The 22,769-nt window shown below is 50.5% G+C and overlaps 1 protein-coding gene across 11 annotated transcripts in view; it reads right to left on the bottom strand.

The window, feature by feature from the left end:
* Positions 1-22,769, bottom strand: part of PRKN (parkin RBR E3 ubiquitin protein ligase) — a 529,515-nt gene that overhangs the window by 390,903 nt on the left and 115,843 nt on the right. The window lies entirely within an intron of this gene.

The raw sequence follows: 22,769 nt of genomic DNA, 5'->3' as shown, positions 1-22,769 counted from the left end.
TTACAGCATTAACACGCGGTGAGAGGCGATAAGGGGGTTTGCACAGGACATTTTTAAAATATGTTGACACAGTCACTTCCATTATTTTTCAAAGCACCAGAGTAGCTGAGAGACACTGCTATTTTTAAAACGCTGCTCAGTACAACCAATGACTTTATAAAGTAGGTAATTACAGCCGTGGAGGTCAGAAGTGGATTTAATGTCCGCGTGGAAAACCGAAATGTGATGGGCTTTTCCAGAACAGGAAACAGCTCTTGCACGCGGCGCCCGTCCTCGTCCCCTGAGCTAGCGACACAGTGTCTGCGCAGGGCACAGGGGTGGCCCGCCCCACCCCCGAGGGACCGGCTGCTGGGCGCTGATGTCCACCACACCTGCCCTTACACCAGCAGCTGGTCGCACCCACTAGGTCTGCAGGCCCGTGAGAGGCCCCCGGGGCTCAGTCTCCGATGCGCGTGAGAGCAGGTCCGACTGCAAAGCATGGTCCGCGCTGGCGAGGCGCAGCCACACAGACCTCTAAGAGGATCATCTCCGACAGCAAAGACAGCCCTGTTCAGCTTTTTATTTTGTTTAATCTTTTGCTTACATTTTAAGTGGATTGCTTTTTATTTTTCTTAGTGCGAACAACTGTTAAATGGAAGTGCTCCCCTCCCCACCACCCCTTCCGAATTCCACCCCTCAGGGCTCAGCGCTGTTAACATTCTGTGCACATCTCTCCCGGCCTTTTACACTCTGTAGTATTACATATGTGTACATGTCACATATATGTGTATATATATCATATATGTGTATATAGGGTGGGGCAAAGTAGGTTTACAGTTATTCATATGGCACATAATAAACAATAATACAAGAATAAAGTGCTTCATGTACTCACAAGTGTAAACCTCCTCTTGCCCCACCCTGTATTTATGTGTGTATGTGTATCTATCTATAATAAGAAAAGCATAATATGCTAATCAGACCAGACGTTCTTCCGGATGTCCTTCTGGACGACCTTCCAGGTGAAACCACAGTGGGGGGGATGAGGCAGAGGTGCTGCCGCGGCGGGCGGGGGCCGAGGCAGCCGTGGCAGCGGCAGGGGCTGAGCCCCTTGCACAAATTTCGTGCATTAGGCCTCTAGTCTCTCTATATAAAAGGCTAATATGCAAAGTGTCCCCTCTGGAGTTTGACCGGGAGACCGGGAGTTTGAGCGTTCTCTCTGACGTGTGCTGACCACCAGGGGGCGGCGTGGAATGAAGGAAGGCCCCGGCCGGAGGCTGGTAGCTGGAAGGCCCCCATGGGCCCTGATCACTGGCCAGGCCTAGGGACCCTACCCGTACTCAAATTCCGTGCACCCGGCCTGTAGTGTACATATAAACATGTCTATCTATGCCTCTGTTTAAACCAAAGTGGTATCACACTGAAAGTTCTCCAATCCCATTTTGTACTCAACAGCACATCACAGAACTCCTCCATTAAATAACTACGTTCTGCCATTCTTCCCTCTGCTGTCACGCTGTACCTACCGCCCCACGCACGTGCCATAACCTACGCACACATTCCTCCTTGGGGGTGCATTCCATTGCTTCTAGTTTCCATGGTGAACACACCCCTGTAGGAAGGGTGCACTACTCTATTCTGTTCGCATGTGTCAGTGGGACAGGACGTTACAAGTGGAATGTCTGGGTCACCGGATGTTACGTGTTGGACAGCGATTTTCGCGGTGGCCATTGCACTTCACACTCCCGCCAACAGGAGAAGTCTTTACATGACTACACACTCAAAACCAGGTTAAGAAGCTAGCTACATGTGATGCGCTACAGGGAGCGGGTCACAGGAACAGGACACTGACACTCACGTAAACATGCAACCCAGGGGAGCTGCACAGGGCCCACCAGGAACATGGAGAAAGCGTGACGGTGCTGGGGGCTGGGGAGGGAAGGCATGCCCGGCCCGGGGCTGGCATAGACGCTGGCGGTGCCACCACTCGCCCGGCCCTCGCAGCCGGGGCCGGCAGCCACTTAAAAAAACAAATAAAACATGAGCGCCAAGCCCCTGGCCAGCAGCTTACAAAGCTTGACCCCAGAGGTCAGCTCTGTTTGGCAAAAGGCTCTCCGCTGCGGAGCAGTGGTCTCTGGTCCTGGCCAGACAGTCTTGCCGACACTCACGTTCTAGCACAGGCTGCCCAGGCTTCGCAGGAATAGAGAGAAGAGGAGAGCAGAGCGGGGTTTCCATCTGCTCTCACAGAAGGCTGAGTGTCTCCCGTGCTGCCCTTTTTCCTTAAAAAAGGCAAACACATGCCTGGCCGGCGTGGCTCAGGGGTTGAGTGCCAATCTGTGAACCAGGAGGTCATGGTTGATTCCCGGTCAGGGGCACATGCCTGGGTTGCGGGCTCGATTCCCAGGGTGGGGCGTGCAGGAGGCAGGCAATCAATGATCCTCTCTCATCATTGATGTTTCTATCTCTCTCTCCCTTCCTCTCTGAAATCAATAAGAATATATTTGGGGGTGGTGTGGGGGCGGGGGAGGAGGCACACACTGATCTCTGTTCCCTCGGGAGGAAGAGCGCGGGGACCGGCGGGGCTCTGAGGCGGTGATTCTGCGGGTGGGGTGCGCGTCTGTCCCCAGCGAGCCCTCGCCCACCCCAGAACCACCCCGTGGGCAGGAGTCCCTTACCGTCGCTGTCATTGCGTCCCCTGCTGTTCCCCACATCCTCACGAACTCATTCCCTTCATCAGGGAAACAGACACACACAACACCGGGAAAGCGAACGCAACAACTGCAAACCCATGCAAAGACGTCCCAGAAAGGGAAGATTCCTGACTTTGCATCCCTAGGATCCAGGGCCCAGACTGGGATTCCCGGGGCAGACATGGAGGGGGAAGTGGGGGACCACCGTGGCGTCACCAAGTACTCCTTCTTCCAAACAAGTACAAAACACCCCCCAACAAAACAAGAACACTCCCGCAACCAGCCCAGAATCCACCACCAGACCGCCCTTCAAAGAGCGCTGTTAACACCAGCAAGGGCACCTGCGCCTGGGCGACCTCCCACGGCGCAAGCGCAGACACTGCCCGCCGCCCTCTCGGTTCCGGGCAGGGCAACCTGCCGACCACCACGCGGGACCCGCTCTGCGCCGGCGGCCCGTGCCGATGAGACCCGGGCTCCCCGCAGCTGAAATATTTACAAGTCCCCGAGCTGCTGGTGTGGGAAGAGTTCCGGTTGACTTTGGCCGAGTGTGTCCATTCCCCTTTGCTTTCCCTCGTAAACCAGCGAGAACCTGCAGGCATGCCTGTTCCACATCAAGTTCAAGAAACACCGCCTGCTCCTCAGCCCAGTTGGAATTTCCGTCTCCACCACATTGGTCCCAGGAAAACAGGAGGATTGAAAAGGCGTGCCAACAGCTGAACAGGTGCGTGGGCTCCGTGAGCCCTTCTGCACTGGCGAGCTCGTCCTGGGCATCGGGCCACCTCCACTCCCCCACGTGCTGTCAATCACCAGAGCCCGGCCGAACTGTGCCTGGCTCCTTCCCGCCCCCCACGTGCTGTCAATCACCAGAGCCTGGCCGAACTGTGCCTGGCTCCTTCCCTCCCCTCAGGACGCGCGCCCCGAGGCCCCAGCATCCGCCCAGGACACAGGCTGTGCAGCCACACGGCCAGCGCGAACACAGCCCTGCGCCCTGTCAACCCGCCACTGGACAGGTGACGTCCCCTCCGCTTCTTTCCTCCTTTGGGAAGAGCAGCTGGGACAGGTGGTGCCAGGGCAGTGGGCACCGGGGGTCAGAGCAGCACCTGACGCCGTCGGCCCTCTGCAGGGCCGGCAACATGGCCTGTCCCTGCCACTCCCACACACGTGGCCCCACCATGAGCAATGCCCGTCCGGTCCGGGGGGGGGGGGGGGCTACATTCTATGGGAAAGTCAGGCATGAACCCCCCGAGCGAACTGCAATCTGCAGCTCGAGTGCGTGACGCTGAGAGGACACGGTGCTACTGCAGCCCGTGTGTCTGTCTGTCTGTCTGTGGGTGTCCCCACGACCGTCCCAGGTCTGACGGACAGACAGGAGAGGAGGGACAGGCTCGGGGAGGAGAACGCACCCTTCTCCTCGCTCCCTTCCTCTTCCCGAAGCCATAAACACGCCTGCTCTACACAAGGCGGCGTCTCCAGGAACGGCCTCATAACGCACGTGCTGGCATAGCCGTGAGCAAAGTCAGAATTTACTCGAATGCACAGAGGTCCATTCATTCCACCCAGAGCGCCGCGTCCCGGCCTCCTTCCCGCCCCTCCACGCCCCAGAGCAGAGCCCACACAGCAGGCACGCAGCCTCTCGGAGAAGCAGATCCCTAAAGCGCGCCCAGAGAAACATGAGGGGGCCTCCGCGCAGAAATTAGCACTGTGCGTTCCTGCATGAAGGAGAGAGAAAATGTGTTTCCGTTGATTTCAGAGAGAGGGGAAGGGAAAGAGAGAAACATCGATGTGAGAGAGAAACTTCCCTCGGTTGCCTCCTGTGCGCACCCCCGATGACTGAACCCGTGACCTTTCCGTGTATGGGATGAGGCCCAGCCACTGGCACATGTGTGACGTTCGGGAGAACAGCCCATGATCTCTACCTCCCCTTCCACTCCGAGAGGCGGAGAATGAGCCGACGGCGGCAGTCACCTCGCCCATAGTGAATGCACCCCTTCCTAAGCCTCCCCAGCGAGCGCCTCTTCTTGGCCGTGGAGACGCTGCAGCATGACAGCGTGGTTCCACGGAGGCAGAAGCCGTGGATGACCGAATGCAGACACATCCTAGTGAGTGAGGGGACTACTTACTTAGTCAGTATTATCCAGCCTCCTGACTCACAGGCTGTGTCATCAACGGATTCTAATAATTAAAGGAACCACTGAAATAGGTACAAATTAAGGAGTTTTCTGGAAACATCCTGCTTTTGTCCCAAAGCTCTTAATGTGGGTGAAGGCCTCTTAGAAAATGTGTAGGTCTCAGCAGTATAGATTAAAATGATAAATGGCAGGGAACGCTGCCGGTGGAGAAGTAAATTTATGTTTGCCTGCATGGGCGGCTTCTACATGCTCTGTAATGGATTTTACATAATAGGAGCGTGTATCTGGTGACAGGAGTGGGTCCGCTCAAGCAGCTGGATCACGGCACCTCTTTATCACTGTCAGGGCTGAGCTCGACCTGGTTTCCTTCTCACAGGGAAAAGGCCCCGCTTTTCCAAAATACCAAACCATGCACTCGGACTCGTTTAGAAGACGCTCTCCTCAATAGATAATCCATGTTCCATACACAACCCATCTCTCTCTGCAGACACAGGCACGCACACGGAAGCAGCATGAGTCAGGGTCACGGGGGTTCAAATTCGAGACCTGCTCACTGGTCGTGGGCACGTGACTTCCCACAGCAGCTGTAAGTTGCTCTTCAGCAAAACAGAGGACTGCCATGACGGTTAAATTAGATATTATGCCTAAGAGTGCCTCATGGAATGTGCGGCAGCAGCATGGAAGTAGTCGGTACGTTGTAGCCGTAATTATGTGCTGGGAGATTTGAGAGTGCTCCCCTCTTCTCGTGTTGTTTATCCCTTCCAGGATGTACTTTTATGACCACAATATTTGAACATGGATCTGCTGCTGTCTTGGTTTGCAATGAAATCACCCTAATGTATAAAAACCCAGGGTCCGTAACGTCCAAAACAACCAGAGGCTCCACCGGCCGGAAGTCAGTGCTGCAGTCAGTGCTGGCTTGCCTGTGGGATCGGGCCTAAACCAGCAGTCGGACATCCCCCAAGGGGTCCCCGATTGGAGAGGGTGCAGGCTGGGCTGAGGGAAGGGAACCCCCCCCACACACACACGAATTTCTTGCAACGGGCCACCCGTCTTAATAATAAAGACCTTGACATTTCTCCAAACCTCCTTTAGATGGAATCCAATAGGAAACATCCTATGTGTATAGGTATATGTATTCCTATTTTACATGTAACAGTATATTTCCAGATTGATTTTATTGATGTTGTAATGGCTGACTTCGGTAAATTCCAAAGCATCTGACCTTTTCTTTAGCTCGGTTAGTACAGCAGCTCTCAGGAGAAAGAGATCACAGCTAATGCCGTGGCATTAACATTACACCTTCCCTTCATGCAGCGTGCAATTAGCCTGATAAATGTTGCAGAGCTGTTAATGTTTCATACATAGTAGATGCTCAATAAAGACTCAATGAATTTAAAATTGGCAAGTCACTCCCTACCTTGTTTGGCTCAGTGGATAGAGCACCGGCCTGTGTCTGGTCTGTGTGCCCACCTCCTCCCAGCTGTGCATCCATCTGCAGAATCTTTCTGGAACTGTCCACAAACCCGCTGCCTTTGAAGCGACTGAGACCTGGAAATCAGTGCCAAGCAGCCTAACGTACATTCCTGAAGGTGGTTTCTAGTAAATGACTTGTAATGTGAACACAGGAAGACACTGTTATTTGTAAAAGGAAAAGAATGTTCCTGAAGCCGCTGTTGTGTGGAGCAGCGGCCTTTAGCGGCTCCTGTCATTCAGCGCTGGCCCTCCGGACAGCAGGCGCGAGGCCCCTTAATGCCCACCGTCCAGGCGGGGTCAGAGCCCCCGGGTGTCCCTGCATTTGTTCACTCCTCATTTATTAAGCGGTATTTCAAGAGCGCGTGTTTATTACTGCCAGAGAGAAACTGGATTCCAACATGCCCGACCTAAAAATACTTTGGCGGCTCTGAGTGCGTCTGGGAGCAGGTCCAAGTTTCCTCCTGATCCGGCCCCTCCCCACCCCAGCCTCCTGTCACTGCTCCCTACTTCATGCTTTATTCTTGCCAGGCAGGGCACACCCTCCACGCCTCTGTAAATCTTACTTTTTCTGCTGGGAAATGTCTCTCCCCGCTCCCACGTCCTAGAGACCTAATGCCCACCCGAGGCCGATCCCGCCTGGGAGACTTCCCCGATGGTCCCCGTCTCAGCTAAGTTCAGATTAGCTGCTCCTCCTAAGGGCGCCCTCAGCACCCCGAGCTTGTCCTTGTCATAGCTCTCATCACGTGTCTTCATAGCTGACCCTCCCTCTCACCCACCTGACTGTGACAGGCCGTGGGAAAGCCGTGTCCCTGTGCCCACAGCCCAGCACAGCACCTGGCAGACTGTAGGCGCCCGATACATGCTTATCCACGCAATGAATGTTATTCATGACCGAAGAGTGTGGAGATGAGACAACCACAACCAGGAGACAAGACACTAGAATCCCAGAGACGCAGCCGTCTGTTGTCAAGTCTGAAAGGCCTTCAGGGAAGTATTTCATCGCCTCTGTCGCTCCCGGGGTCAGCTAAGGGGGTGTCCCAAGCCCTCCTTAGTTCCTGGGCTGTGTGACATTCCCTAAAAGTGACAAAGGCCTAATGTGCCCCCCACCCCGGGGAACAACTGTTTGCTCACTGAGACTTTCTCTGTCTTACTTCCAGGTTGCATGTGACAGGTCTCGGCCAGAGTGTGTGCAGTATTAAGCCTACCAGCTTTCCCCAAAGATTTTACACAAAATAACGCCTTATAAAAAAGAGTGATATGCCATGTTCATGGATTGGTAGAATCCATATAATTAAAATGTCCGTACTACCCAAATCAATCTATAGATTCAATGCAATTCCCATTAAGATACCAACAGCATATTTCACAGCCCTAGAACAAACTCTCCAAAAATTCATCTGGAACAAAAAAAGACCCCTAATAGCTGCAGCAATCCTGAGAAAGAAGAACAAAATTGGTGGGATCTCAATACCGGATTTCAAGCTGTATTACAAAGCCACTGTTCTCAAAACTTCCTGGTACTGGCCCAAGAACAGACATATAGACCAATGGAACCGAACAGAGAACACAGAAATCGACCCAAGCCATTATGCTCAATGAATACTTGACATAGGAAGCAAGAGCATACAATGGAGTCAAGATATTCTCTTCAATAAATGGTGTTGGGAAAATTGGACAGATACATGCAAAAAAATGAAACTAGACTACCAACTTATACCATACACAAAAATAAACTCAAAATGGATAAAAAACTTAAATGTAAGATAGGAAACCATAAAAATCTTAGAAGAATCCATAGGCAGCAAAATAGCAGACATATGTCATAGCAATATCTTTACCGATACAGCTCCTAGGACAATGGAAACTAGGGAGAAAATAAACAAATGGGACTACATCAAAATAAAAAGCTTCTGCACAGCAAAAGAAACCATCAATAAAACAACAAGAAAATCCACTGCATGGGAGAACACATTTGCCAATGATATTTCCAATAAGGATTTAATCTCCAAAATTGATAGGGAACTCATACATCTTAACAAAAGGAAGATAAACAATCCAATTAAAAAATGGGCAAAGGACCTAAAGAGACACTTTTCAAAAGAGGACATACAGAAGGCCAAGAGACATATGAAAACATGCTCAAAGTCACTAATCATCCGAGAGATGCAAATCAAAACAATAATGAGGTACCACATCACACCTGTCAGAATGGCTATCATCAACAAATCAACAAATGACAAGTGCTGGAGAGGATGCGGAGAAAAAGGAACCCTCATGCACTGCTGGTGAGAATGCTGGTGGTGCAGCCACTGTGGAGAACAGTATGGAGTTTCCTCAAAATATTAAAAAGGGAACTCCCATTTGACCCAGTAAACCCACTTCTAGGAATATACCCCAAGAAGCTAGAAACACCAATCAGAAAGGACATATGCACCCCTATGTTCATAGCAGCACAATTTACCATAGCTAAGATTTGGAAACAGCCTAAGTGCTCATCAGTAGATGAGTGGATTAGAAAACTGTGGTACATCTACACAATGGAATACTACACTGCTGTAAAAAGGAACTCTTACCATTTTCAACAGCACAGATGGAACTGGAGAGCATTATGCTAAGCGAAAAAAGCCAGTCAGAGAAAGATAAATATCATATGATCTCACTCATTTGTGGAATATAATGAACAACATAAACTGATGGACAAAAATAGAACCAGAGACACAGAAGCATTGAACAGACTGTCCAACCTATGAAGGAAGGCGGGGGTGGGGGGTGAGGGAAGGTAGGGTGAGGAGGTAAGAGATCAACCAAAGGACTTGTATGTATGCATATGAGCATAACCAATGGACACAGACAGTAGGGGGTGAGGGCATGTGCTGGGGGGCAGGAGTGGCCCTGGAGCGGTCAATGGGGGAAAAAGGAGACTCATGCAATACTTTAAACAATAAAGAATTAAGAAATAAATAAAAGACTGCCCTTGGCACTACAGCTATAAACAGTACCTGGGTTAGTAGGGAGACGGCTGGCTTTCTTCCCAGTTACAGCCGTGATGGGAGGGAGGCTTGCTCATGGCGATTCGGAGGCCCCGGGGAGGACAGCAGCCCTGACCTTTGAGGGATGGGCAGTACCTCATGCCCACCCTGCCCTCCACACTTCAGACTCATCTCTCTTCCTTGTCAGACCAAACTGTCACCCTAGGCGCTGCCGCGTGTGCCGGGGGCTGAGCGCCATTCTCCGGAAGGTGCAGGGAATGGGGTTCTCAGCACATGTCCTGCTGTGACCCCTGAGCCAGGTGAGTTGTGCCGGAGGAATTACTGAATCTAGGGTCTGTTTTCTTCAAACGGCTCAAATGCTTTCCAACACAAAGAATTGAGTAAGGTGTGCTTTCAAGTCAATTTGCATTGAATCTTACCTTTATCTTAATTAACAAACAATATGCAATGAATATACTGTCTGGATAGCATCTGAACATGTTAAAATGAGAGCCTTAAAAGTACTTAAAAATTATGCTCCTCTGGGTATACTGAATATTATTTTTTAAATATTGTAAATATTGTTATTTTGTTTAGTAAAGGTTTTTTATACGTTTCCTCCCAATCTCCAAAGGAGAAGTTCTGAATTAGCAAAGACTGAATAGTGAGGTTATAACGGCATTTAAAAACGTCAAGCGCAGTCAAGCGGACACCTCCATCTAGCCCTCACTTGGAGCGGCCTCACGCCCTGGGCTCGGTTAAGGTAATTAAGCTCCTCAAACTCGCGCCTGTGCACGGGGAGTAGTCGCCAGGAAGTACCAGGTGAAGGCAGGCAGCGCCGCATCAAGGACACCCAGGCGGCGCAGCAGCACACTCACGAGTCCCCGGCAGCACTGACCATTGTCAGTGAAGCAGACGCGCCCGAGGACAGCGTAGCTGTTGGAGCCCGAGGACCATCAGCACGGGGACGAAGGAGGCGCCGTGGGCTCTGCTCCAGTGCTGCTCTCCCAAGGGTGACAGTCACACAGTAGGTCTGCAGCATTGCGTGGATATTTCACACAATTAGGTATTCCATGCATGCAGTATTTCATACAGACACTGTAGAGCAAATAGCACGCTGGATGATTGTTTTTAGTTGAATAAGTATACATTTCATATGGCACACTCCTTCACATTACTGTTTCCATTTAAAAACTGTAAGTGAAATGATTTTTTAAGAATTTGAAAACCAACTTCTAAGTGAAAGATAACATATATTTTCAGGAAAGGGGTGATCACCGCATTTTAGAGAATTGGAAAACTACCTGGTGATGATCAAGTCCAAGTTTCTCGTGTCACACACATACAAGACACTTAGGAAGTAAACTGTTCGGTTTTATCCAACCTGCTCAGGTACATGCAACAGAATCTGCTTCCCGACCCCGGACAGTGATCTTTTCAGCATAATGTCCGGCGCTGCATAATTTTCTGTTTATTTACCAAACTAGGACTTAAAACTAAAGGGGTCTACATATAGAAATGTAGTTTTGTGCATTACATTTCTTGCTACAAACATAAAATATAATGTAATAAGCTTGATTAATATTTAACAGATAACTTTCATAAAATATAAATATATTTATAAGTATAGATCATGTACTATTATTTCTCAGTGCAGAATTGGGTATCCTATAAGGAATTACATACATTCTTCTTTCATTTCAATGTGGCATTTATAATAATCAAATGTATATTTGATCACATAGAAGACTTCAATAAATTCCAAAATATAGGAAAATTTCAGACCACAATATTTAAATGAAATCCAAGAAAAGTATAACCAAACAATAAGAGGATAGTGTAAGTATTTTAACCACTTACAGATAAAATAAGCCTTTTAATCTTGAACAAAAGGGAAAAATCAAAATTATGCTTTAAATGATCTATAAGTAGTTTAAGGAAAAAAAAACCCACAAAAATCACCTAAAATATAAATATGCAAATACATGCAAAAACTATGAATTACTTGTAAAGTGAAAAGAATTCACCAGAATATTGTAAGCAACATAGAGAACGACTTTGCGGCAACACAGCTGACTGAACTGAGGGGAAGGTCCATCTTTTATGCCAATGGAATTGCTGGGGGAGGGGGGATAGTGGGGGTGGAGAGGGAGAAATCAAGAAGGGAGGGAGGGAGGGAGGGAGGGAGGGAGGAGAGCTGCAGGGGTCAGAATGAGGAGGGAGGGCCAATCCAGAGGGGTCAGAACACCAGCGGACAGGCCAGCCCAGGAGGCAGGGGCTGCGGGCGGGGCTGCACGCACTCACCGGTGCTGGGGGTACCTGGGGCCCGCAGAGGCAGAAAGCTGGATCCTAGCCCTGTGCTCCAGGCGGGGCCCTGGGAGAGACCTGGGAACACTGTACAGAGCTTCACCCAAAGCCGCGGAGGGAAGCCCAGGGCTGCGGGGGACTGGCTAAAACGCCACACAACCATCGTAAAACGACAGTACCGGGGACGGTGAAATACTGCTGTGGGAGACAGATCAACGGATTGCAACGAAGGTCCTCACTGAGACCGGATCTGGTGACCGGCGGGCACAGCATTAAATGTGAGGGCGAGAGAGACTCACATAGAAATGAACGTGGAGACACAGGAGGGGGACTCTAGAACGTCAGCGTGGGGCAGGCCCCGGGAGCGAAGGCTGATCAATGTGTCTTCACTGAGTGGGAAACATCCGTGTGTCCGAACGCACCCTAAGCCACGCCTGAGAGCTCACTGCATTTGCGCGGAGGAAGTACTAGTGAGCCCCAGATTTCTCGAGCAGGTGATGCTGCCTGTCTGAGCGCCTGGTGCTGGCTGTGCTGGCAACTGCAAGCGCTAACGTTAAAGCGGGAGAGAAGTTTCCATCAGAACCCTCTTCCGGAAGGAAGCCAGGCTTTCTGGGCTGCCCAGATCCCGCCGTCCTTGCCCTGCGGGTGCTGCTGTCCGATGGCTGCACGGGGAGCGAGGTCTGGGCGTGAAAGGATGACCTGCTGGAGGGAGCTGTGGGCTGCCTCTGGGAGGCGAGAGCTGAGCCGTGACTCGGGGCAGGACGCCCACAGGCAGGGCCTCAGCGCCCGGGGCCCCAGCGAGGTCCGACAGTGAGCAGCTGCCTTTCTAACTCAGACCAGTCTAATGACTGACACCATGTCATTAAAACACACACCTGTTTTAATAAAACACTGATGACTGTAAACACGGCGATGTCTGGGTGAAACACTGCCCGCGGGACAGCAAACACCCACCTTCGTGCGGGACACATTTGCTCGCTCAGTAACATTTCCGTCCTGGCGCCGTATTTTACTGTTATGGCTTTCAAAATATGTTATTTGTAATGTTTTGGGCTATATGGATATCTATAAATGTTTCAAGAAGAGCTTCTATGAATTATGCATGGTTTGTTTATCTGAGAGAAGGTCTTGTTTTGAAGATCAGCTAAATTCAGCATATAAACATTTTATCAAATTCTCCTTCTGTTGATCCTTTATATTTAAATATTCAGGAAGAGTGGCAACATAATGTAAACAAATTTGGCCACGCGTCCGGACCCACCTAGAAGGGATGCTTGGCGGCGCATAAGCTCCGCCCCTTTGCGGGGACCTGTTCCCTTGCTGAGCCAGACAGAGGGCCCAGGTGGAGAGCAGGTGTCTGGTGGCAAAGGGACAAGCCAGAGATGCTAATGCACGTCCTCAAGTTGTTTTTTGAAATGTTCAGCCAACAGGGGTTCTCTCTGTGTTTGCAGGGGCTTGGTGGACACGTTCACACAAACGCTGTCTGCAGCACGCATGACAGGGTCTGCAGACCCGGTTCCTTCTCTCACGGGTTTCGTGGTTGGACAGCCAGGTCTTAGACTTCTGCACATGTGGGTCATTGAGAGCGAACTGAGCCATCACTGAGGTGCGTGTGGGATTGTGGAGACCTCACAAGCCAGGCCCATGCTCTGGGGCGCACGCAGGGACTGCTGTCCCAGACCACCCTCCTCCCCCTCGGCTCCTGTCCTAACCCCCTAATTAGTGGTCTCTGGCCCAGCCTGAGGATTTACCGTTTTATTTCTTATTTTTTCCTGTAAAATTGGGCAACACTGAGGTTACTGGATTCCAGTGGTAACAGACCAGTCAGCTCACCTGGCACAGGGTGGAAGCACTGGGATGGCCCGCCGCCGCCCCTGATGCGCTGACAGTCCAACAGGAGAGGCAGAGACACTGGGTTTATCAATACGCTCCTTAGTCCAGGCCACGCGGAGGTGGGGCTGAACGCGGAGGCGGGGATGGCATTCTGGGCCAAGGAAGCTGCAGGACCAAGGCCGCAGTGAAAGCATGTCAAACTCACGGCCCGTGGGCCTCATGTGGCCACAACGAATATTTTTGCGGCCCAGCCAATGTAACAGTATGTAAGAAATGTTTTAATAAAAATTTTGTAACTTAATTTTTACAATATCCTGTTATACATAATTATTAATAACAAACTACAACATTCGCTAATGACTGATTACTATAATTGTGTTGCATTCATTTCCCTTATGGTCCTTACATGCAGGTGTACCATTTCTCTCCACTAATACCAGCAGCGAATATTCTAGCAGCCGATGGCCACATCAATAGTCTTGGACTGACTTGTTTGGTGTGCGCAACAGGAAATATTTCACTTTCGGAGAACAAGAAAAATAGGTTTATTTGCGTTACGCTTATTAATTTGTGCAGTTATTCAGTGTCTGGTAAGTTAATGTTCAAAATGATACTAATTTTTATTAAAATGTTCTGTTATTTTATATTAACAATGACTCATTTATTTCAGCCCTTTGTATTCAGCATGTCTCTATCGGAATAAACCTACGTTTCTATGAAAATGGAAGCTTTTGTTTTGTTGCGGCCCACATCAAGGTAAAGCTTGTTTATTTGGCCCGGGTTCGCCTTTGAGTTTGACATGCTTGGTGTGAAGCAAAGGGTGTGCTGAGGGAGGGAAGGCGCGGCGTGTCCTTCCGGCCTGGAGGGAAGGCTGAGCGGGGAGAAGCAGCTGGACGGGGCAGGCGGACAGCAGGGCAAGGTGAGGAGATGAGTGATGAGGTGGACACTTATGATTTTAGCCTGGTCTTATTCTTTTGAAATTTGACCTAAACATTAAAATCCCAGAAAAGAAAATAATCCTCCAAACCAAATTTAAATACATTTTAAGTGGGCAAAACAAAATATACAAATGAGGACAGGAAGAAGCCTAGATGTCCTCAAGCTTCCTTGAACACAGAACAGAACGAATACTGTGGGGACCACCACGGGGAGCCGCTGGGGACCACGGTTCCCAGTTCTGACAAACGCAACGCTATATGGATATATATAAATGTTTATATCCATTTATATATAAACATTTATATATATATATCTCAGCCTGGACAGAGATCATTCTTCTCCAGAGAAATCCATTAGGAAGCACCTGTGGTTAATAGGACACACTCCCCATTAGCAACATAATGTTGCAGAGATATCTGTTAGGCTGGTTTCACTTTTATTTTTAAAAATATATTTTCATTGATTTCAGAGAGGAAGGGAGAGAGAGAGCGAGAGAGAGACAGAAACATCAATGATGAGAGAGAATCATGGATTGGCCGCCTCCTGCATGCCTCCCACTGGGGATTGAGCCCGCAGCCCAGGCATGTGCCCTGATCAGGAATCGAACCATGACCTGCTGGTTCATAGGTCTATATTCAATCACTGAGCCACGCCAGCTGGGCCTGATTTTATACACTAAGCAGAACTGAAGGAGTGATAGGGACAAAAATAGATGAATTCTCTGGACAACTGGAGGCACTGCATGGCATCGGGTACCCTGTGTAGGAGGCGCTGACCATTTATTTTTGCTCCCAATGGTTTGGGACGACTCCAGTAATTTTAGTCAGTGTTATAGAAACTAAAAATCACAGAAACTTCCCCAGCTATAATAATGTACTTATAAAATGGGAAGAAATGTAGTCAGGAAAAAAATGTAAGTACTGGTAAAGCAAATGGCTTACTTCAGCGTGAAGAGAAAGCAACAGTTGTTAGGTGAACTGGTTTTGAGTTACAGGTTCCAGTCACCCCAATGTATATCTTAAGGATTTTTTTATTACTTAATCAACTTCCTCTTCCTATACCCACCTCTAAATTATAAGCCTTCAGCTGTTTGCTATATCTGTTCCTGGAGTTATTATGTTCAAATTAAGTATATACAGTGTATCCCAAAAAATGTCTGCACACTTTGAAGGCAGTGTTAATTAAAATTCATTTCATTTTCAAAATGTAATAGAATCTATGGATATAATGTGTATAATTTTTTTGGATACCTTGTATATATATTGTATGCACACATATGGATTCATATACTTCATTACAGTAACACATCCTATCTAATAAAAGAGTAATATGCAAATTGACCATCACTCCAACACAAGATGGCCGCCCCATGTGGTCAAAGATGGCTGCCCCCATGTGGACACAAGATGGCCGCCCCATGTGGTCAAAGATGGCTGCCCCCATGTGGACACAAGATGGCCGCCACAAGATGGCCAGCAGGGGAGGGCAGTTGGGAGGGACCCAGGTTGGCAGGGGAGGGCAGTTAGGGATGACCGGGCTGGCAGGGGAGGGCAGTTAAGGGCAACCAGGCCTGCAGGGGAGGGCAGTTGGGGGGACCAGGCCTGAATGGGAGGGCAGTTGGGGGTGACCAGACCAGCAGAGGAGGGCAGTTAGGGGTGACCAGGCCTGCAGGGGAGGGCAGTTGTGGGTACCAGGCCTGTAGGAGAGGGCAGTTGGGGCAACCAGGCCAGCAGGGGAGGGCAATTAGGGGCAATCCAGCCAGCAGGGGAGCAGTTAGGCATTGATCAGGTTGGAAGGGGAGTGGTTAGGGGGTGATCAGGCTGGCAGGCAGAAGTGGTTAGGGGCAATCAGGCAGGCAGGCAGGCGAGCGGTTGGGAGCCAGCAGTCCTGGATTGTGAGAGGGATGTCCCAGATTGGAGAGGGTGCAGGCTCTGCTGAGGGACACATACACCACCTGCCCCGCCCCCCCGCCCCGTGCACGAATTTTGTGCACCAGGCCTTTAGTTTAAATAATAAAAATCTAATAATTCTCTCTTTAATAGTAACCATTGCATTTAATATGGGTTTTGTTCTACCTTAAAACTCACTAGTGGATATATATAGGTTGACTACATTAGAAAACACACCTAATAACTTGAATAACTCACAACAGTTCATCACAAGCAAAAAGCAGACTGCTGCTGCATTAGATGGCCACCTTGAACTGATACTACAAATACTACAGCAGCTCCTTAAATGGGATTACTACTTGGGTTAATTCACATTTAATTTCCGCCTTTATAACGTGGGCTTTGACCTCCGGCACATTTCACACCTCCTGGAATGGGGCGGGCACAGTGTTTGCCACGCCTCTCAGTTCCAGTGCAGAACCGGTTACGAGCGCTGCCGTGAGCCAGGCGCATGTCCCTGAGGACACGGCTGACTTGGGCCTGGAGGCGCGGGCCACCTTCCACGTCCAGTGGCCGCTCGAGCCACGACCACAGGCCTCTGCTTCCTCACTGTGTCTTGGCTCTAGGCCGGTTGCCTCCCTCAGTCTACGGAAGGGGCTCCTGTGCATGTTTTCAGTTTGGGGTTTGTGTGGCCAGAAGGTGCCTCCCCCATTCTTCTCCCCGATTCCTCAACCAGCTGTTGGGAGAGAGGGCTTGCCTGACTCCATTTACTGACGTGCACCTACCTTTCTGCCTTCCCTTTTCTCACGGAGCTCAGATGAGTGAACATAGAGGCTCTCTCTCTCTCTCTCTCTCTCCCCAGTCCAGGCTGGAATAATCATGGCTTTTATCTGAGATGATGGAATTCTAAACAGGCTCACATAATACAAGCCCATCTCATTTATTCTATTTCCCAGTGAATAAATGGCCCTTTAGTACAAATGCATTTACGTTGAATATATTTGTTGCTTAATCCACAACTGAATGGACTTAAGACATAAACTGTCTTCTGTGCCATTGTCTGATACAGGAAGGAAATCTTCATATATCAAGTGCATTGCACTTCTAGGGATCAGAAAAATAATTAAAGATATCAAAGCCTAATCATTCAGGTGAACAAATATGAGTGAGTGTAGAAGAACCTATTTTTGGAGTTACAATTAAAGGAAACTATTGATCATTCACCTTCCCAAGAAGGGTTCAGACTTTTCTACAATATCTACACTGGCTACTATTTTAGAAAAAAAAACCCACAATAATGTAAATTCCATTTTATTAGCTGATGTTTTTTAGTAACAAGTGTCAGTTGACTTAAAAATTAACAGTGGTTATAAAAACTATAAGGATATGAGTGCACTTTACCAAACTGACTTCAAATACGAAGTTGAAAGTCACAGAGGGCAGGTGGCCGTGACCTATGGAGTCTTGCAGTCCGCTGAGGGAGGAGTCTGTGTTCGGCAGGAGTGTGTTTCGCCTCAGCTCTCCCGCCCACAGGCCTGGGCTGCCCTCCCACGGACCAGACGCTCCTGGTCACTGGTGACCGTTTGACCTATGACATCTACTCTACACACAGTTGGCTTCTCAGTGATTACTTTTACAGCTATTGCCAAGTATTCCTGTAACTGATGGGCGCATTTAAAAACTCTGCTCAGACACAAAGAAGCCTTACAATTGTCCAACAATCGCTGTTAGATGCCTTGATTAAAATGTAGTGTATTTTTTCCCCTGGGCACAAATTTGCTCTTTACTGCACTATTTCTAGTAAATTACTTACTCAATTTTGTCATTCAAATTTTTAAATGAAAAGAAAATGTCGAAGGCTCTTAGTAAAAAGGGAAGATTAAGAGTGTCAGAATTATTCTGACTCAACGACTTTAGCTAAGCAAATCTTTTTAAAACAGCTCAAATAGAATGAGCGTTTTACAAATGAGCTTTAAACATCTTTAATCTAAATTGCTCTTAACTTCTGAATACCTAGCAAACTACCATTTGTAGCCTGAATACAAACATTCATGCCGGATTAATATAGAGAAATCTGGGCAAATCCATGATTAATATATATTTTTTCCAGTTTCCAATATCCATCTCTGTTTAAGGAAGGGGTTTAATGAATGCTACTGCAGTAATTTAAATATGAGATTAATTTCATTTCGCATCATCACTGTCATTCTCAGAATTGTCCCTATCACTAGCGTCTCCGGTTCATTTCCATCTACGCATGTCACAGAGGAGAGAGAACGCCGGTGAACTCATCCCATTTTTCACAACTGCAAGGAAGCTCATGAAATCCTCTCTTCCGTGCAGAGAAACACCAGCAGGAGGGGGCAAACTCCAGCCGCAGAGCCCAGGAGTTTGAGGCCCTCCCTGTAAGTTACAGCTACAGCTTTTCTCCCTCTGCAGAACCTTGAACACTGCCAACCGGGAAGGGGAACTGGAACATTCCAGAACAGCTGAGTGGCCTGCCCGAGGTCACTCAAACAAGTGACAACAGCAGGTCCAGCTGGATCCATATTGGCACTCCTCCGCCACACCCACCCCAGGGGCACTGCCCAAACACACCGCCGGGTCACCATGACAACCGGCTGACTGCAGTGCGTACTCAGGCAGGACGGGGCAAGGTGCAGCGTCAGCGCGGATCAGGGTGGACATGAAAACCTAAGCAGCAAATGGACCGGACGCAAGCCAAGATGGAGTCAGGTTAGTAGGTTATTTTCACAGAGTACTTGAACTTCTTCCTGAAGGTCAGTGTTGTCTTTTTAGTGAAAATTTCAAGTATTATGTGAACAATACCAAATGAACATAGAAAAGGTGAAGTTTGGAGGCTAAGCCATTACTAATTATATTTTAACTAGAGGCCTGGGGGGTGGGGGTGGGGCGGTCCCTCAGCCCGGCCTGCACCCTCTGCAGTCCTGGACCCCTGGGGGATGTCTGCCTGCCTGGTGGACATCCCCCGAGGGGTCCTTAGCGCTGCCTCGGAGGTGGGAGAGGCTCCCGCCACCGCCCTGGCACTCGCCAGCCGTGAGCCCGGCTCCTGGCTGAGCGGTGCTCCTCCTGTGGGAGTGCACTGACCACCAAGGCAGCTCCTGCATTGATCGTCTGCCCCCTGGTGGTCAGTACGTGTCATGGTGACAGGTTGTTCCCCAGTTCAGTCGATTTGCACATTAGCCTTTTATTATATAGGAAGTTTTCATGCAAAAGGCAACATTATAAGGGAGTGAAATATTCTGGAAGAAGTAACGTTACCATCTCGCTTGTCTTAGTTATACATTTATACGGATCAGCTTCGTTTTAGCTTGATGACAATAAATTAGTGGTTGGGAATGAATGTACGGAAGTACCACTCTGCTCACAGTCACACTTGTTTGTTACGGTGGGAATATGCTCATCCTTGAAGGGAATTAAAAAGCGTGGGACACACTCTACGTGCCATCTCTCCCTCCTCCTCTCTCCCCAGCCCTCTGTCCACCCTGACAAGCAGAGCACTGACGTTACATGGGAAATTATGGTTACTAAGCTGCAACAGCCCTAGATTTTCATGCATTCGGTGAGTTTTCTAAAATTTCCAGAATGATGGCTATTCCTCCAGGTGGGAAGCAGGAGAAGGAAGAGCTGGAGGAAAACTTCCCGGTGTGGCCGCACACTCAGCCTTGGGAGCCAGGCCTGGGCTGGACTCAGAGAACCTGGCTCATCGGCTGGCGACACGAGTCAAACCTTTGCCACGAGACTAGCACAGCAGTGTGGCCGCCTGGGAGGGCGAAGCCCTTGGAGCCAGAGGTCCCGGGTTGAAGTGTTAGACCTGCCACTTGTGAGCCTCGTCCTCGGGGGGACGTTTCAAATCTCCCATCCCAGCGTCCTGCCCTGAGGAATGGAGAAAACACAGCCTCGTCTGCCGCGGGGGGCCTGGGAGTGAGCCGTAAGGGGAGCCGGGCCCGCGGCCTAAGAGGCCCAGTGCGTGCAGCAAGGATCGCGCAGTCGGACGTTTAGTGGCGTATATGTCTGTCCTCCAAGCCCAAAGACACCTTGACATTTAAAGAAAAATAAGTAAGTCAGAGTATGTAGTAGGCAGCAGCGAGCAGCTGAAAGTGGGTGGTCACCACAGAAAACACAAAGGACATTGAAGAGATTAACGGCTACTGATTTTCAGTCAGTCGGTTGAAATCTGCTAAATGTATGTATTTCAATATTTACTTTGACCATATTGTCTGAAACTTCTAATAGTCTTTACAGTGGGACGCACCCAACCACCGGTTCTTAGAATCAACAGCATCTCCACTTTGGCCTAAAACAAAGCCGACTTCTCCTGTTCCCGAGACAGAGATGGAGATGTCCCCCAGTTGGAGATATCCCCCAGTCAGAGATGTCCCCCAGTCGGAGATGTCCCCCAGTCGGAGATGTCCCCCCAGTCAGAGATGTCCCCCCAGTCGGAGATGTTCCCCCAGTCGGAGATGTCCCCCCAGTCGGAGATGTTCCCCCAGTCGGAGATGTCCCCCCAGTCGGAGATGTCCCCCCAGTCGGAGATGTCCCCCAGTCGGAGATGTCCCCCAGTCGGAGATGTCCCCCCAGTCGGAGATGTCCCCCAGTCAGAGATGTCCCCCAGTCGGAGATGTCCCCCAGTCGGAGATGTCCCTCGAGTTGGATATGTCCCTGAGTCGGAGATGTCCCCCAGGTGCCGATGCTGTTGTGGGTCACCCGCCTGGGCTTCCTGGGATGACCCAGTGGCTGTCATCTCCATCCGAACCTTTGCAGCGAGTCCGAGCGTGCTTCCAGGTTCCAGCGGCTGTTTTCACGCCGAGTGGAAGGAGTCGCCTACACTGCGGGGTTAGTGAGCTCTGCAGTTACTAGGCACGCAGCTCACGCCCATGCCTCCCTCCCAGGCTGGCCTGCATCATGGGCTCGGGCACATGTTCCATGGTGCCTGCCGCTGACCAGCCCCAGGGCGGGCGGCAGGTGTGCGTTGGACCTGCGCTCGTCCCCTCCGTGGTCAGGAGTCCGGGGCCGAATCACCGTGTGCTCTGCTTTCTCCCTTGGCCGTCACCCTCTCCGACTGAGGCCTGCTGCGATCTCCGGGTGTCACGCCGCCTTTCCCCGTGTCCCGGCGCCTTGGGCCGCTCTGCGGGCGCTGGCTCCCCGCCCACGTTCCGTGCGTTCACTTCCTGAGTTCGCCAGGGATGCAAACCTTGTGGCAGAAGGTCACTCCCAAGGTCAGCGTAACTGGATTCAGAGCACGTACTGGATTTCGCGAAGTTGTCTGTAGCGGAATGAAAAGTCAGTGTGGGCTTCCAAGCACAGAACAGAGCCGGCCGCGCCCTCCTGCCACAGGCGGAGCTGGGACGGGGAAGCCCGCCTTTCCCTGCGCCGTGAGTTCAGGAGCCGCCTTCTATTCCGTTTCTGGCAGCGAGCACTGAGGCCCTCCCAGTCTCCTTCGACGACGCAGAAAAGATGCAGCAGCGTCTTGCCGATGTCAGCTCCCAACACGGACGCCCTCCGCTGACCCTCCGGCTCTCCCGGCTGCGCCGACGCTTCACCTTTCCAACACTCACAGAAGGCCAGCAGCCTTAGCTCTCAAACCTCCCATCAGCCCAGCCAACTCCAGCCCCACGTCACGGTCAACCGTGGCAAAGAGCAAGGACAGTGTCTCAAGACGGGACGCTCAGGTTTTACCCACGCACAATCCACTGTGCTCCAGATGAGTGAGTGTGAAAGGGAATATAGCTCACAGCTCGTTCGTTCATTTATTCATTCAAGAAATAAGCATTGGTCACACCATCTTCACCGGGGGCAACATGATGGACTGGAAAGAGACTTAGCCCAGACAGGCCGGGTTTGAATCTGGCCTCACACTTCGCGCCCGTGATGATCTTCAATGAAGTCCTTTGTCTCTCTGTGACCCGACTTCCTCTCTGCGTCACAGGGGGGTAATCAGACCACGTCTGAGGGACATGACAGCGCACGCCACGTTGTGGTTTTGTTTTCTTTCTCTTTCCTTGCTCGGCTGTGGGGCGGCAGGATGAAAAAGATATGTCTGTCATGTAGGAACCCGGAGTGCGCGGCACATGCACACCCACCGGCAGACAAACGGGCACCGAGGCGCCGAGGGAGGACGCGCGTTCTGCGGGCACGGGCCGCGCACAGAGCGGGTCTCCGCTGTTTGGTCACGAAAGCACTGAATCGACGGCTGTAACAATGACTGTGCTTCCTGCGGCCACAGCGCCCCTCCACCGGCTGCACATCGGGGGTTTCGATGCCTCAGGTGGAGGCACGGAAGCATCCTTTCCTGTCCCGCGTGCCCCACACGGAGAAGCGGCCTGTCCCGGCGACCGAGCAGCGTTCTCCGGCCCCGTGTCCTGTCCTTCTGCCCCGTGCGCCGGCCCTCGGGTCCCCAGGCCACTTTAGCTCCAAGTGATGGATTGTGGGGACCTGATGGGTTCCCTGTGAAGACAATGGGTGAGACCATAACGAGGGAGGTTTATACTCGCACCCCCTCCTGCCTGTGTCTCTCCCGCGTTCCGCGCCCGCATC

This window comes from Cnephaeus nilssonii (genome assembly GCF_951640355.1).
Source record: "Cnephaeus nilssonii genome assembly, chromosome: 9".
NCBI lineage: Eukaryota > Metazoa > Chordata > Mammalia > Chiroptera > Vespertilionidae > Cnephaeus > Cnephaeus nilssonii.
This window is presented reverse-complemented; position numbering and strand designations above follow the sequence as displayed.